We start from the raw sequence: 14,020 nt of genomic DNA on the forward strand, positions 1-14,020 counted from the left end.
AAATTGGTCCCTCCATTTAGTGAAACAGAAGTGGAAAGGTATTTTTAACATTTTGAAACTATTGCTCGGATGTCAGAGTGGCCGAAAGATAAATGGTCAGTGTTGTTACAGAGTGTAATTAAAGGCAAAGCACAACAAGTTTACACAGCTTTAACAGCTGCACAAGCACTTGATTATGATATTGTAAAGAGGCATATCTTAAACGCATATGAGTTAGTCCCAGAAGCATATAGGGAAAGATTCAGAAGTTTGAAAAAGTCTGTGGAAAAAACTTATGTGGAATTTGCCTATGATAAAGCTGTGTGTTTTGAAAGATGGGTTTCTTCTAAAAATGTAAATGGGGACTATGATACAGAGAGAGCTGATTTTAATGGAGGAATTTAAAAGAAACATTCCTGTTGAAGTAAGGACCTACTTAAATGAGAGGGATACTGATAAATTGCAGGACTGTGCTAGATTAGCTGATGAGTATGTTTTAATCCATAAGAATAAATTTCCTCAGGGTAGAATTTTTAAGAGGAAAAATAACACAGAGACTCAAGGTAAATCAGAAATTAAGTCAGAAGTTAATGAGAAAGGTAAGGAGGAAGGAAAACCTGTGAAGGAAAGACAGTCTTATTTGTAACTATTGTAAGAAGCCTGGCATGTAATAGCTAACTGTTTCAGATTGAAAAAGAAAGAGAAGGAAGCAGTTCCAGATGCTTGTGTGCAACATACTGAAGCACCTGTAAAGTTACAGGGTTTGATAAACACAAATGAGACTTTGTTAGAGTCTGATCATGTTAAAAAGGGATATGATCATTTTATAACTGAAGGGTTTGTATCCTTGAAAGAAGGATCTATGCTGGTGCCAATAAAAATCCTTAGGGATACTGAAGCTTCTCAATCACTGCTGTTAGACAGTGTGTTGAAGTTTAATGAAGAGTCTGATACTGGTGAGGTAAATTACATAAGAGGTGTTGGGAGTGATTTTATGCCTGTACATTTACATAAAGTAAATTTAAAGTCAGGGTTAGTTACAGGATTTGTTGAAGTAGGATTACAGCATAGCTTACCTGTGAAGGGTATTTCTTTATTGTTAGGTAATGACTTGGCAGGTGGACAAGTTTTTCCTGAAGTGCATTTGACGATGGAGTCAGAGGAACCAGAGATGAATTCTAACACAGATTCTTCCTATGTTGTGACTAGAGCTATGGCTAAAAAGATTGATGCGCAGAATGAGGTTGTTACTCAGGACTGTTCAACTCAGGATTCAAGTTTTGAGGAAGTGTCAGAGACTTTCTTACCTTCATTGTTTGAACATGATTCTTGGAGGAAGTTTGACTATGAAGATTCATCTCTGTCTTGGAAGGAGATGATAGCAGAGCAGAATAGAGACCCTGAGATTATAAAATTAAGAGAGCAAGCTTTACTAGGTAGTGAAATTGAGAAGGTGCCAGTAGGATATTACTTGGAAAAAGGAGTGTTGATGAGGAAGTGGAGATCACCTACAATTCCTGCAAGTGAGGATTGGAATGTTGTTTACCAGGTAGTTGTCCCGAAAGTTTATCAAAATGAGATTTTGACTTTAGCTCAAAGTTTTTGCCTTTAGGTGGACATCAAGGGGTAAAGAAAACTGTGGACAAGATTTTAAAACATTTTTACTGGCCTGGTCTAAGAAAAGATGTGGCGATGTTTTGTAAAATGTGCCATACTTGTCAAATTGTGGGTAAACCAAATCAAGTTACACCAGTAGCTCCATTACAACCTATTCCAGCATTTGGTGAACCATTTTCTAAAGTTATTGTAGATTGTGTTGGTCCATTACCAAAGACAAAAACTGGTTATCAGTATTTGTTGACTATCATGTGTACTTTGTCCAGGTTTCCAGAGGCAGTACCACTTAGGAATATAAAAGCTAAAACTGTGGCAAAGGCCCTTATAAAATTCTTTACTTATTTTGGATTACCTAAGGAGATACAAACTGATCAAGGCAGTAATTTTATGTCTGGATTGTTTCAACAGATAGTTTATAAATTGGGAGCGAAGCAAATCACTTCATCTGCATACCATCCAGAGTCGCAAAGTGCCTTGGAGAGGTTTCATTCTACCCTCAAGAATATGATTAGGACATATTGTGAGGAAAATGAAAGTGACTGGGATGAGGGTATATTTGCAGTAAGGGAATCGGTACAGGAATCTTTATGTTATAGTCCATTTGAACTTGTGTTTGGGCATAGAGTTAGAGGACCTTTAGCTTTATTGAAAGAACAGTGGATTAGTAAAGAAGTACACACTAATTTGTTGGACTATGTTTTGAAATTTAAGGACAGGTTACATAAAGCTTGTAGTTTAGCCAAGGAAAATTTAAAGTTGGCTCAGGAGAAAATGAAAACTTGGTATGATAAAGAAGCTAGGATGAGGATGTTTAAGCCTGGAGATAAGGTATTGGTTCTTTTCCCAGTGCAGACCAATCCTTTACAAGCTAGATTTCATGGTCCTTATGAAATTGTGTCTAAAATCAATGATGTGGATTATGTGATAAAAACTCCAGATCGTAGAAGGTCAACACAACTTTGCCATATAAATATGATAAAGCCATATATTGAGAAACAATCTGATACTGTGACTGTTGTGGTTAGTGAGAATGAGTTTGATTTAGGAACATGATAGTTGATTCATCTGAATTTCATTCTAAATCCAACATTGTTTCTGTTAGGTTACCAAATTCAACTATTCTGGAAAATATTGATGAGAAATTAGCACATTTACAGCTAGAGCAGAAACAACAGATGACAGAATTAATTTTTAAATATAAGGAGTTGTTTCCAGATGTTCCGAGAAGGACTACTATAGCTTCACATGATGTAGATATTGGAGATGCCAAGCCTATTAAACAACATCCATATAGGATGAACATAGAAAAATGTGAACTTGCTGAGAAATAAATTGGATATATGTTAGAGAATAATATTATTAGACATTCTAACTCGAATTGGAGGTCACCATGTGTTATGGTGCCAAAACCAGATGGTAGTATTAAGTTTTGTACAGACTATAGGAAGGTGAATGCTGTAACGAAAACAGATGTATATCCAATTCCTAGAGTTTATGATTGTGTAAATAAAGTTGGAAAAGCAAAGTTCCTTACAAAGATTGATTTATTGAAAGGGTATTGGTGTGTTCCATTAACAGACAGCGGTAGAGAGATTTCTGCATTTGTAACTCCATCTGGGTTATATGAGTATAATGTTCTTCCATTTGGGATGAAGAATGCCCCAGGTACTTTCCAGAGGATGATTAACTCTGTGATTCAGGGATTGAAAGATACTGATGCTTATATTGATGATTTAGTGACAGGAAATGATACTTGGGAACCACACATTATTGCGGTGGAGAAATTGTTTGAAAGGCTTTCAAAAGCTAACTTAACTATTAATTTAGCTAAGAGTGAATTTGGACATGCCACTGTGACTTACCTTGGTTATATTGTGGGTCAAGGTAAGGTAGCTCCTGTTCAGGCAAAAGTTCGGGCAATTTTAGAGATTCCCACTCCAACGGGGAAAAAACTCTCAGAAGATTTTTGGGAATGGTAGGATATTATCGAAAACTTTGTAAGAATTTTGCTAATGTTGCCCTTCCATTAATTAACCTTCTGCCGAAGAATGTGAAGTTTGTATGGACAGTGCCTTCTCAAGAAGCATTTGAAAAATTGAAAACAATGATATGTCAACACTCTGTGCTCAAGGCACCTGACTTTGAAAAACCTTTTTCATTAGCTGTAGATGCTAGTGATGAGGCTGCAGGAGCAGTATTAATGCAAAGGAATGAGGGTGATGAGGTTGATCATCCAGTATCTTACTTTTCTAAGAAATTTAATAAGCATCAAAGAAACTATTCGACAATAGAGAAAGAATTGTTGTCTCTTGTTTCAGCTTTGGAATATTTTGAGGTATATGTTGGTACAACTCAAAAACCACTTATTGTTTACACTGATCATAATCCGTCAGTTTTTCTGAATAAGATGAAAAACAAAAACAGAAGATTATTAAATTGGAGTTTGATGTTACAAGAGTACAACATTGTGATAACTCATATTAAAGGTAAAGGTAATGTGATTGCTGATTGTCTAACTCGATGTTGAATGTACACTGTAATTTTATTTTTATGGAGTGGTTTTTTTGTCAATTGTAATACTCCTACTGTATTGTGAGTTATAAGCTGTTATATGATGGTATTGTATATTATGTATGATATAAAATTTATACATTTGTTTTTCTTGTAAGCAGTTGTAAAAAATTTTTGTTCTTGTCAGAACAAAAAATGTTTTTTTTTTGGAGGGAGGTGTTGCGTACTCGTGACACGTGACAGTGGTACCCTTGTCACGTGACTGGGGTTGAAGCTATACTGGACGAGGTAATGGTCTTGTGATGGTTGAGTGATGTCATTTTCCCGCCAGTAGAGATCATGTGACAGGTTTTTTTACAGGGTATAAAAGGAAGACCCCACCCTGTGAGGGGGGGGCAGTTCGTGGATGGATTTGCCATGTTGACTTTATGCCGCTGCGTGATTTAATGTGATGACGCAGTTTAGTTGGAGGATGAAGTTTTATCTAATGCCAAAAGTTTAAAAGGTCATTGCCAGCGGTTTCTTTACAATACTGCTAGTTGAGAATCAGTGGAGAGTGAAGATCGGAATTCGGGAGTTAAAGACCGAGGAGAATCTATTTCGACAGTGAAATGGGTTCGACCTTGTTTGATCCTTATTCGGAAGGAATTCGTTGACTGTTCTCGTGTTAATCTCTACGGGATAGCAGAAAAGATTGTAGACAGTGATAAAGGAAAGGTCAGTGCCTTTAAGCCGTTACGTTTCGTAAATTCTTCGTGGGAAAGAGTTTGACTTTGGGGACTGAAGCAAAACGACATGAAAGAGAATTTAAATCATCTTAAAAAGTCTCTCTTTAAATGGACTGTGAGCGTTTCGAACTTTTGGCAATAATACTTTAAAGAACTGTTTTTGCAACATCGCTTTAAGAAATGTTTGAGCTGCATTGCTTTAAGAACTGTTTAAGCTGCCGCATAGTAGCTGATTTCCAGTTACGTTAGTGTTTGTTTACTTTTGGGGGGTTTGTTTTCAGTGTTTAATAAACGTGTTATTTGTTATATAAACCCTTGCCTAACTCATATATTTATTGTTGTCTGAATACGTAACAGGATAATATCCAAATAGGTGAGTGAAAAATGTTTGTCGACTGACCTTTCCGTGGAATTGTGCTATTACATAGATTATTCAAGACACTAATCCTATTATTCCAACAGTCATTTCCTTTATAAACTTTAAAAGGTAGGTGATTCTCTGATAACGGTAACTCTGAACAACTTTGTCATCAGAAATTTCTACCTTCCAAGTGAATCGAAGGAGCACATTAGTGTTGTTATGAGAGTGAGCACAGTCAATGCAGACTGTATAGGCAGTTTTATTCTAGTACTTCTTAAAATATCATGAAAATTCTTTAGGAACAAATTGCTTTACGGCCTGTTGAATAAAACACTATCCATGACTACATAACAATAATCAGAGGATTATCTGTGTATGGAACATTGTCCATTTGCAGAGTAATGTTATCAGTTCAAACCCAAACCTTAGTATTATCAATTGATCTCCTACAGTAAAATTTGTTATAGGCTTGCTTAGTCCTTTTCTCAGCTTGTAGTTGAAGTCTATTGGAAATATAATTGGATTCATAAGGACATCAGTGGCTCAGAATTAATTTTGTTGTAAGGTATTATTCGCAGTACTGCATGAACTATAGGAAATCTGGGTAGACACATTAATCTGTGCAACTAAATGTCTCCAAAAAGCTTATTGGATTTATCAGTTTCAGTTCACCAGTGAAGAAAACATTTTCATTTTATTTACCTTCTACTTCAGTGCATCTTTCCATTTGATCTTCCCAAGGGCTTCACTGAACCATTTAGTATATAAACCAGTAGTGCAGAAAATTGTCATGTTACCTTGACATTTAGCAATGGAGTGGAACAGTGGTCATAGTTGGAGAAATGGAAATGTCTAAAATCTTTGTAGCAAGTATCTTCATATACTTCTTGTCCACAAAGGGAAAGTGCAATGAGATATCTGTCTAATTTCAAAAATTCTTCATTAAAACATGATATTTTACAATGCTGTAGTCTAACGGTATCAATGTCATGTTCCCATGAGAGGAACCATTTAATGATATAACAGAATCTAAACTTTCTTAAAGTGTAGAAGGAGCCATGTCAAGCAATTCCTCTATTAGTTTACATTTAATATCTGGGCTGGAATCTTTCAGTTCTGTTAGGGTGTTATTAATCATTTCTGCAAATGATTATTTTCCTTCCCATGTATTTCATCATGTTCACTTCCCCTGCAGTGCAATCAGAGTGGATGGGAACAATCACTTCGCCAGTGACAAGAATTAAGGATTCCAGTGTATTAATTCACTTATGATCAAGAGGCCATTTGGTGACACGTAAATTCGAATCATCATTGCTCGCAGATCCTCGTAAACTAGTATTCTCTGAGTCATTAAAACATAGGGGTGCCTGAGCCAGATAAAACAATTTCAGGTAAATGCTATTTTGTCTGATAAAAAGTGAATGGTAAATAAGGTAGCATTGAATAACATTATAAGCTTAAATATTGAAAACATACCAAGAGCAACATTTCTTCCTGGAGCTTGAGTATTTCTCATGCTGACAACAACAGTGCATTTTGGGTGTATTAATCCTAAGCAATGTATCTATGAGGTTTTCCTCAAGAGACTAGGAACTTTACATTTCTTTTTCGATCTAAACGTGTTTTATATTTTCAATACATCTCACCCCTTTCAGGGTGTAGGGGCTCCGTGGCGAACTCATGCACTGGTCTACTATAAAGATGCCACTCATTTTGAGGAGATAAATCCTACAGGGGCAGGTTTGACATCATCTATGGAGACAGTTTTACTTACAGTGTTGTTTCTCCGCCTATTTTCGAATACCGCAGTCCTATCATTGTTAAGCAAGAAGATTTCCATCTAGGATGGAAACTAGTGTCTGAGTTATTTTTATGGAATTTATTTTCTTGAACCCTGTCCCCTTTATGTGTTTGCCAAACTTTTTTTGTCAGGTTCCCTGCTTTCTCTTGAATCTCCATGAACTCCCTCAATTCCTTGAGGAAAGTTGTATCGGGTGCAAGCGATGGCTGCCCTGAGTTGGTGATCGGGGTGTATTTAGGTGGAAACTGTACACTAAGAAATAAGCTGTAACATTCTTGTGTACTCCTGTTTTCACAATGGGCATTTTGTTCACAGACATTTGCACTTCAGGGTCAAGCATAACTCACTTTTGATCTCTGGAGTAGACCAGTTTTGCCAGGCCTCACTTAATCGCCTGATTCCTTCACACCACTCTGCTACTTGATCGTGGAGTGGTGTACTCCACTTGGTTGTTCACACATAGCCTGAAAGCCTTTACCAATGACAGAAATGCTCGGTCAGCATGCATGCAGGCAGGGGCGACAGGATGTGGGAATATGGAGTTTTGGAATGCTGTGTCAGTTGCAGTATCACTACAAGCAGTCGTGGGGACTAACCATGTATATCCCGTACATCGATCAACTGTCGCAAGAAGAAATCTGTTAGACTTACTAAAATGTACTTTGCCTTGGGATGCCAGAGATCAGACTGTATAATTAAATTACCACACCTACATTGTGCAGTGAGTTTTGTTTGTCTTATCAGAGGTGGTCTTGTCACTGCTCCTTCGTTATAGGTTAGATTTTTTTGACAAATTACAATGAATCACTTACAATCACTGAACATTGAAGGCCACAAATATAACATGGTTAATTTTGCATGAATAGCTTGTCCACCACCATGATTGAGTCCAAATCCTTAAAGGGCTTCTCAAATCCTTGTGGGCAGTAGATATTCACTTCTTACCTTTCTTTAGGACAGCATGCCCAAATCTTACCTTCACCATCAGCTTCACATTTGTACCGTGTTGGAAATCCTCTGGAATTGGGCTCAGCAGTATCTGGGAGAATTCCTCAAGTATCAACCTGGCTATTTTTTATTTGTTACATGGTTCCTACAAAGCCACTGGCATCACTTACCATAGCAAGTTCCATCCAAACAGCTTGTTTTGCTTATTCATTAGCTAATCTATTATCATAGCTGTTTAAGAAGACTGCAGTATGTACCAGGGCATGTAACACCTGAACTAATGATCTGGACAATAATAATTCATAAATAGTCTCTCACATGGACAATTGAAGAAGTAGTTTACCTCTGTGTCTCCTCCATCTGGGTGGGAAGATCTCCTTGTACCACATTTCTAACATTATTAGAACCAGTACATATCAAGACTGGTTCTGTTGTATTTACTTGGTTTAGATATAATTCTGGGGCTTTAGCCTCTGAAAATTGAGCTGTGTGATTCCCTAAAGGATGCATTTGCAAACCATTAGTTCACTTTCAGTTTCTGATAAAAAGGTTTGCTTTATAATCCCTACTCCTGCCTGTAATTGAGTGGATCCATCTTTCTGGATTTTTATTGCTGATCCAACACAGTAGAATAGGCTCTAAAGGAGTTTCTGGAGAAGACGGCTCTGCATCTTCCATGACAGATAAGGATTATAATTCATAGCTCTTGGAAACATATTCCCACTTTAAAGTGTCGTCCTGTGAAAGTGTTTGCCATTTTCCATTTTCCATTTCTAGTTATGGTAGCTCTCCATTCGTGTATTGGTAATTTCCTATCATGTTTCAAAGCGGCAAATTCATGTAATAATTAGCTTGTCCCCTTGCAATGGTCCTACTGAAATAAATGTATGGAATACCATTGTAAGATATCATTCTAAGGCAGTAAATTTCTGTTCCATTGAGGAGAAATTACAGGAGACATAGTGTATAGGAGTTTGTGTTTCTTCTGTCTCATTATAGAAAATGGCTGCAGCAGTTTGCAGAACAAGAATTAAGTCTCTTGTCCAGAGGTCTATTTCTTGCTGAACTGCATTCATCAATTTCTCTAAAACCTCATAATCTTCTGGCTAAAAATAAAAGGGTTTGCATTTTTGGGGTACATCTATGGTATAACGGCTTTAACAATTGAGCATAGTCAGGTATGAAAGCATAATTCAATAGGCCTAGGATTAATTGTAAGGCTTTTCATGTCCTTGGATATCCTACTTGAGCAAGTTTTTGTCTAAATTCAGGCATTAAACCATGTCCCTGATTGGCAATTGTCATGTCTAGGAATTTACGACTGGTTTGATATTTCTTTAATTACATTGCCTCTGTCTGTTAACCTCTTACTGATAGTTTCAGTCCTTGTTATATGCTCGTCCAGTATGTCAGCTGTGCAGTATACAATGCCTGTATCTCCTGGAGAGTCTGAATGACTCCTGCAGAAAATATTTGCAGACTATTCCAAAAATCTTGAGGACTCCGGTCCACTGATACTGTGAGCCATCGGTTGCTGTAAAGGCTGTGTAGTGTCTGTCACTTTCAGGAATTGGCTGTTACCAGAAGCCATTGGCTAAATCTGTGCAAGATTTATGCTTTTTACGTGTCAATCCTTGCAGCATTTGTTACCCACTTAATGACTGTTGCTGGGCCAGATTGTGTCCTGTGTGTTTATTCAGGATGATATAGTGACCAATCAGCATCATCTATTAGGTTTTGGTACAACAAGCGTGAGCGAGTTAAGTCTAGAAGGCTCTTCTATAATAATATCTTGCTTATATAAGGAGTCTATAGCTTGCTGTAATAATTGCTTCCCTCTACGGTTGGAAATAGGCCACTGGTACTGGTGTGGGAAAGGACTGCATCTTAATTTAGTTGGTTCAGTATCAACCATCCCACAGTGGTTAGGATGCTGTTGTAGGTGGTCATAATACTTGTACCAAATAAACATGTTTCAATTTTATCCTGATCATTCTATCCTGATGATAGTCTAGCTGTTACTAAATATAAAATGTCTCATTCATCCATTGCAGTTGCATCGGCTGCTGGTTTAATTATAGTATGAAACCAACAGGAGGCATTCGCTATTCCTACTAGAAGCACTAGTTATGATGATCTGGGGCAAGCTGATGTAAAAATTTTATGGTTACTTACGTTGTTTGTTTAATCCTATATAGCTGATTAGGAACTTTAAAAGTTGGGCACTCCTGGTTTCCATGTATGATTACAATTATAATTTTCATATAATTTATAATTTCATAGCTCCCCTAGTTTATTGCCTTAAATAATATTAGAATTTAGCATTGAAATGTCTGCATCTGTATCAAAATGGCAGAGCTGTACAATGGGGTTTAGTTTGTCTAATCTGCATCCTACTCTACATTCTATTCCTTCATCATTCCAGACTCTGGCTTGAAGAATAAAAAAGATTCATTGTGTTCACTTTGAGGAGCAGTCAGGGTATTTTCCCATATCTCTGCTATATTATTAACACATTCATAATATCAACCAGCATTTACCCCCGCAGCCGCTGGTCACCAAGATCTTGGCCATTTTATAGTATTAGGCATAGTTCCATAGTACTTGTTGAGCACACTCCAAGTTGGACTACTGCTAAATAATAATTCATTCTAAAATAATACTTTTGGCATTACATCACCACATTGGATGCTACTGTGATGGTATTGGGTTTTCTGACCCCAACCAAAGATCTTTAGCCTTATCTGAAATAGATAGCTATAGGTACCCTCACAAAAGGGAGATTATGCTATAGCCTCCTGCTCTTCAAAGGTGAGATCACTTCCATGATTATCCTCAATGGTGAGTTTAGCTGACAGCATCCATTATTTGAGTGGTGGGTCCCCTCTCCTTACAGCTTGAACCAGTCTAGTCAATCTCCTCTGACCTCTCTCATTAACAGGGCATTTTTGCCCACAGAACTGTGACTCGCTTGACGTGTTTTGTTATTCACATCATTCTCTGTAAACTTCGGTGACTGTTGTGCGCAAAGATCTCAGGAGTGTGCAGTTTCTGAAATACTCAAACCACCCCTTCTGGCACCAAATACCATTCCACAGTCAAAGTAATTAAATCACATTCCTTCCCCATTCTGAACAGCAACTGAGGTTTTGACCATGTCTGCATGCTTGTATGCACTGAGCTACTGCCATATGATTGGCTGTTTAGATATTTGCATTAATGAGCAGGTGTACAGGTGTATCTAATAAAGTGGCCCTGAATGTACACCACAATACAAGTCATACAGCAGAACTCCCTGTGTAAGGAAAAGTGATAGATAAAAGGCCAAAGAAGTTTAAAGCAATAAAGATGTGGGTAAGGTAACATTTTGGAGTATATAGAGCAGAGGGCAAAACATAGCTATTTTGAGTGAAGACAGCAGGATATTGATTCTGTCTTTTGAAGTCACTGGAGCAATACACCAGACTATTAAAATTAAAGTGTCTATATGGGTTAAGTAAACCATAGTATCTGAAGACAAAAACGAGAATTGTTAATAATTTTGGCACAACTGAAAGTGCCTCTTGAACTAGGATGGTTTAAATTCAATACGTTGTATGTGCATAATGCATTTCATTATTGCCAATGATCAGCTAATGAACATGTTTTACTTTCATTGCACGAAGCACGTGTTTGTGTAAAGCTGGAAATGCATTTATATGGAGCAGTGTGGCAACGATGGCCATTAAGGGTACGGTGATATAATAACAGCTATTTCTCAATGTCACTCTTCACTAGTCTATTCACAGGCTATTTCTCATTCGATGCATTCTCTTCCTGCTTTATCACTATGAAAATGTTTGGCTTATTAATCAAAAGACAGGAAATGTATACATGTTTTCTGACCTTCCAGCCTCTCATCTACATTTTAAATCACAGCTGAAGTGTTCGTCCTTCTATTACCAGTATGTGGGTAATTGCCTGTGTTTGGGAATGAGCTCTTTGCTGTGTCTTGAGATCAGATTTCAGTTCAGAGCAGCTGAACTCTCACAGGCGGATATTTGCTATTGAATCAGCACCCTGCAAACATGCAGAGGATGGATTTGGTGCTCAGAACTATTTGTTTATTTATCATATTGTAAGACACTCTTCCTCTTCCACATATATAAAGTGTTGGAACAACACCAGAATGTTTGTGTCACATAATTTTTATTCTTGGCCAAAATATTAGTGGTGCAAAATCCTTTATTCAGTCACAAAACTGACAGCTGATCATTCAACTGAAACTTCACAAAATGTCAGAGGAGCTCCACAGGTTAGGCAGTATCTATGGAGGGAAATTATCAGTCAACGTTTTGAGCTGAGACCCTTCATCAGTGCTGAAAAGTAATGGGGGGCAGAAGCCAGCATAAAAGAGTAAAGGGAGAGAGCAAAACCAGAATTGGCAAGTTGTGGATGATTTGTGAAAGCTAAGGCAGGATGGTGGGGGTGGGGGGAGGGGAGAGGAAAAGGGAATTATGTTAGAAGCTTGGAGATGATAGGTGGAAAAGGCCTATTTCCAAACTAGGAGTGTGATAGAAGAGGACAGTAAACCATAGAATAACAAGAAGGAGATTGGACCTAATTTCTGGTAACCACCACCCCCCCCCCACCCCACCCCACACACACATTTTCCTTACTCTAGTGGTCACATTACCCCCAGAAAGCCTCCCTCATAAATTCACCTCTACCTTCCTTCCTGTTTCCCTCCCTTTATTCCATAGTTTGCAGCCTGAAATTTCAGCTGCTCATTTCCCTTCATTGACTTGTTGAACTCCTCGAACATTTTGTGTGTGTTGTTCAAGATTTCCAGCATCTGCAGTCTCTCTTGTGTCTAATATAATCATCCAATTTGGAAGTTTGCCCCTTGCTATGCTCTGTAAGGTAACTGGGGTGGGCAGTCTGCCTGCAATGATTACTCTGCAGTTTGTAAATAGGAGACTTCTTGCCTGCTTGACAAATCTATGGAAAATGTTAAGGTTGTAGCTACATAATAGACCAGAGCAAACCAATTAACCTAGACTTCGATAAGCTGACGTGCATGAAGTTACTGAAGAAAATTAGCTGAGTTGGAAATGAGAGCAATACACCAATGAGGACAGAGGATTGGACAGAAAATAAAGGGATGGAATAAACAGACCACTGTGGGGTTAGAAAGTTGTGATAATCAGGGTGACAGAGCTATTTGTTCTTGTGCCCCAGGTGCTGAATGCCGGTTTCTATATTTTTAGAAAATGAGACCAAGTGTAATGCTTCCAACTTTGCTGAAGCTGTGTGAGTTGTGAGCAGGAAACGGGCAGGCTAAGTTAATGTGCAAGAACATGGCAGCTGGAACATCAAATAAAATACCACAAAGTCATCATTTTAGTAGAAAAATAGAAGAATTGAGTTTTTTCTAATAGTGAGGAATTGAATGATTTTAGTGTTTGGAGGAAATGAATCCCTTTATACATAAATCACCATATGTTACAATGCAGGTAGAGCAAGTTTTGAGAGGCAGGTAGTTTGTTGTCTTTTCTGATAAGAATATTTGAGTAATGATGTCTCACTGCAATTAAATTAGTTCTTGCTGAGAAGGCTTCTGAAGTACCATGTACCGACCACTCTGGTGTTCCTATCTAAAGAAGGGTATACCTATGAAAAGTGCAATTTCAGTTCACTTGTTTGATTTCAATTTGGGCAGATATTGTCCAATGAGGAAGTAATAAACAGACAAGCATGTAACTCTCTTGAGTTTTGACGAGAGAGAAATAGTCTTCATGAAACAAACTAAATTCTTTAAAGGAATTATATAGGAATAGAATCTTACTTCTCTCATTTGCCTTCAGTCAGATATCAGTCCCTCAAAATATGTAGTCCACTATTCGGGAATATCACCACCCAATGAATTGATTTGGAATTTTTCACACCAAAAGGATGTGGAGATTCAGTTACTAAGTATAATCGAGAGAAAGATTGATAGATTTTTGGAAATTTGGAGAATCAAGGAATATAGGTTCAAGCAAGCAAATGATATTGAGGTAAAAGATCAACTATGATGTTATTGAACAGGCACAA

This window comes from Hypanus sabinus, chromosome 7 (assembly GCF_030144855.1).
Source record: "Hypanus sabinus isolate sHypSab1 chromosome 7, sHypSab1.hap1, whole genome shotgun sequence".
Classification (NCBI taxonomy): Eukaryota; Metazoa; Chordata; class Chondrichthyes; order Myliobatiformes; family Dasyatidae; genus Hypanus; species Hypanus sabinus.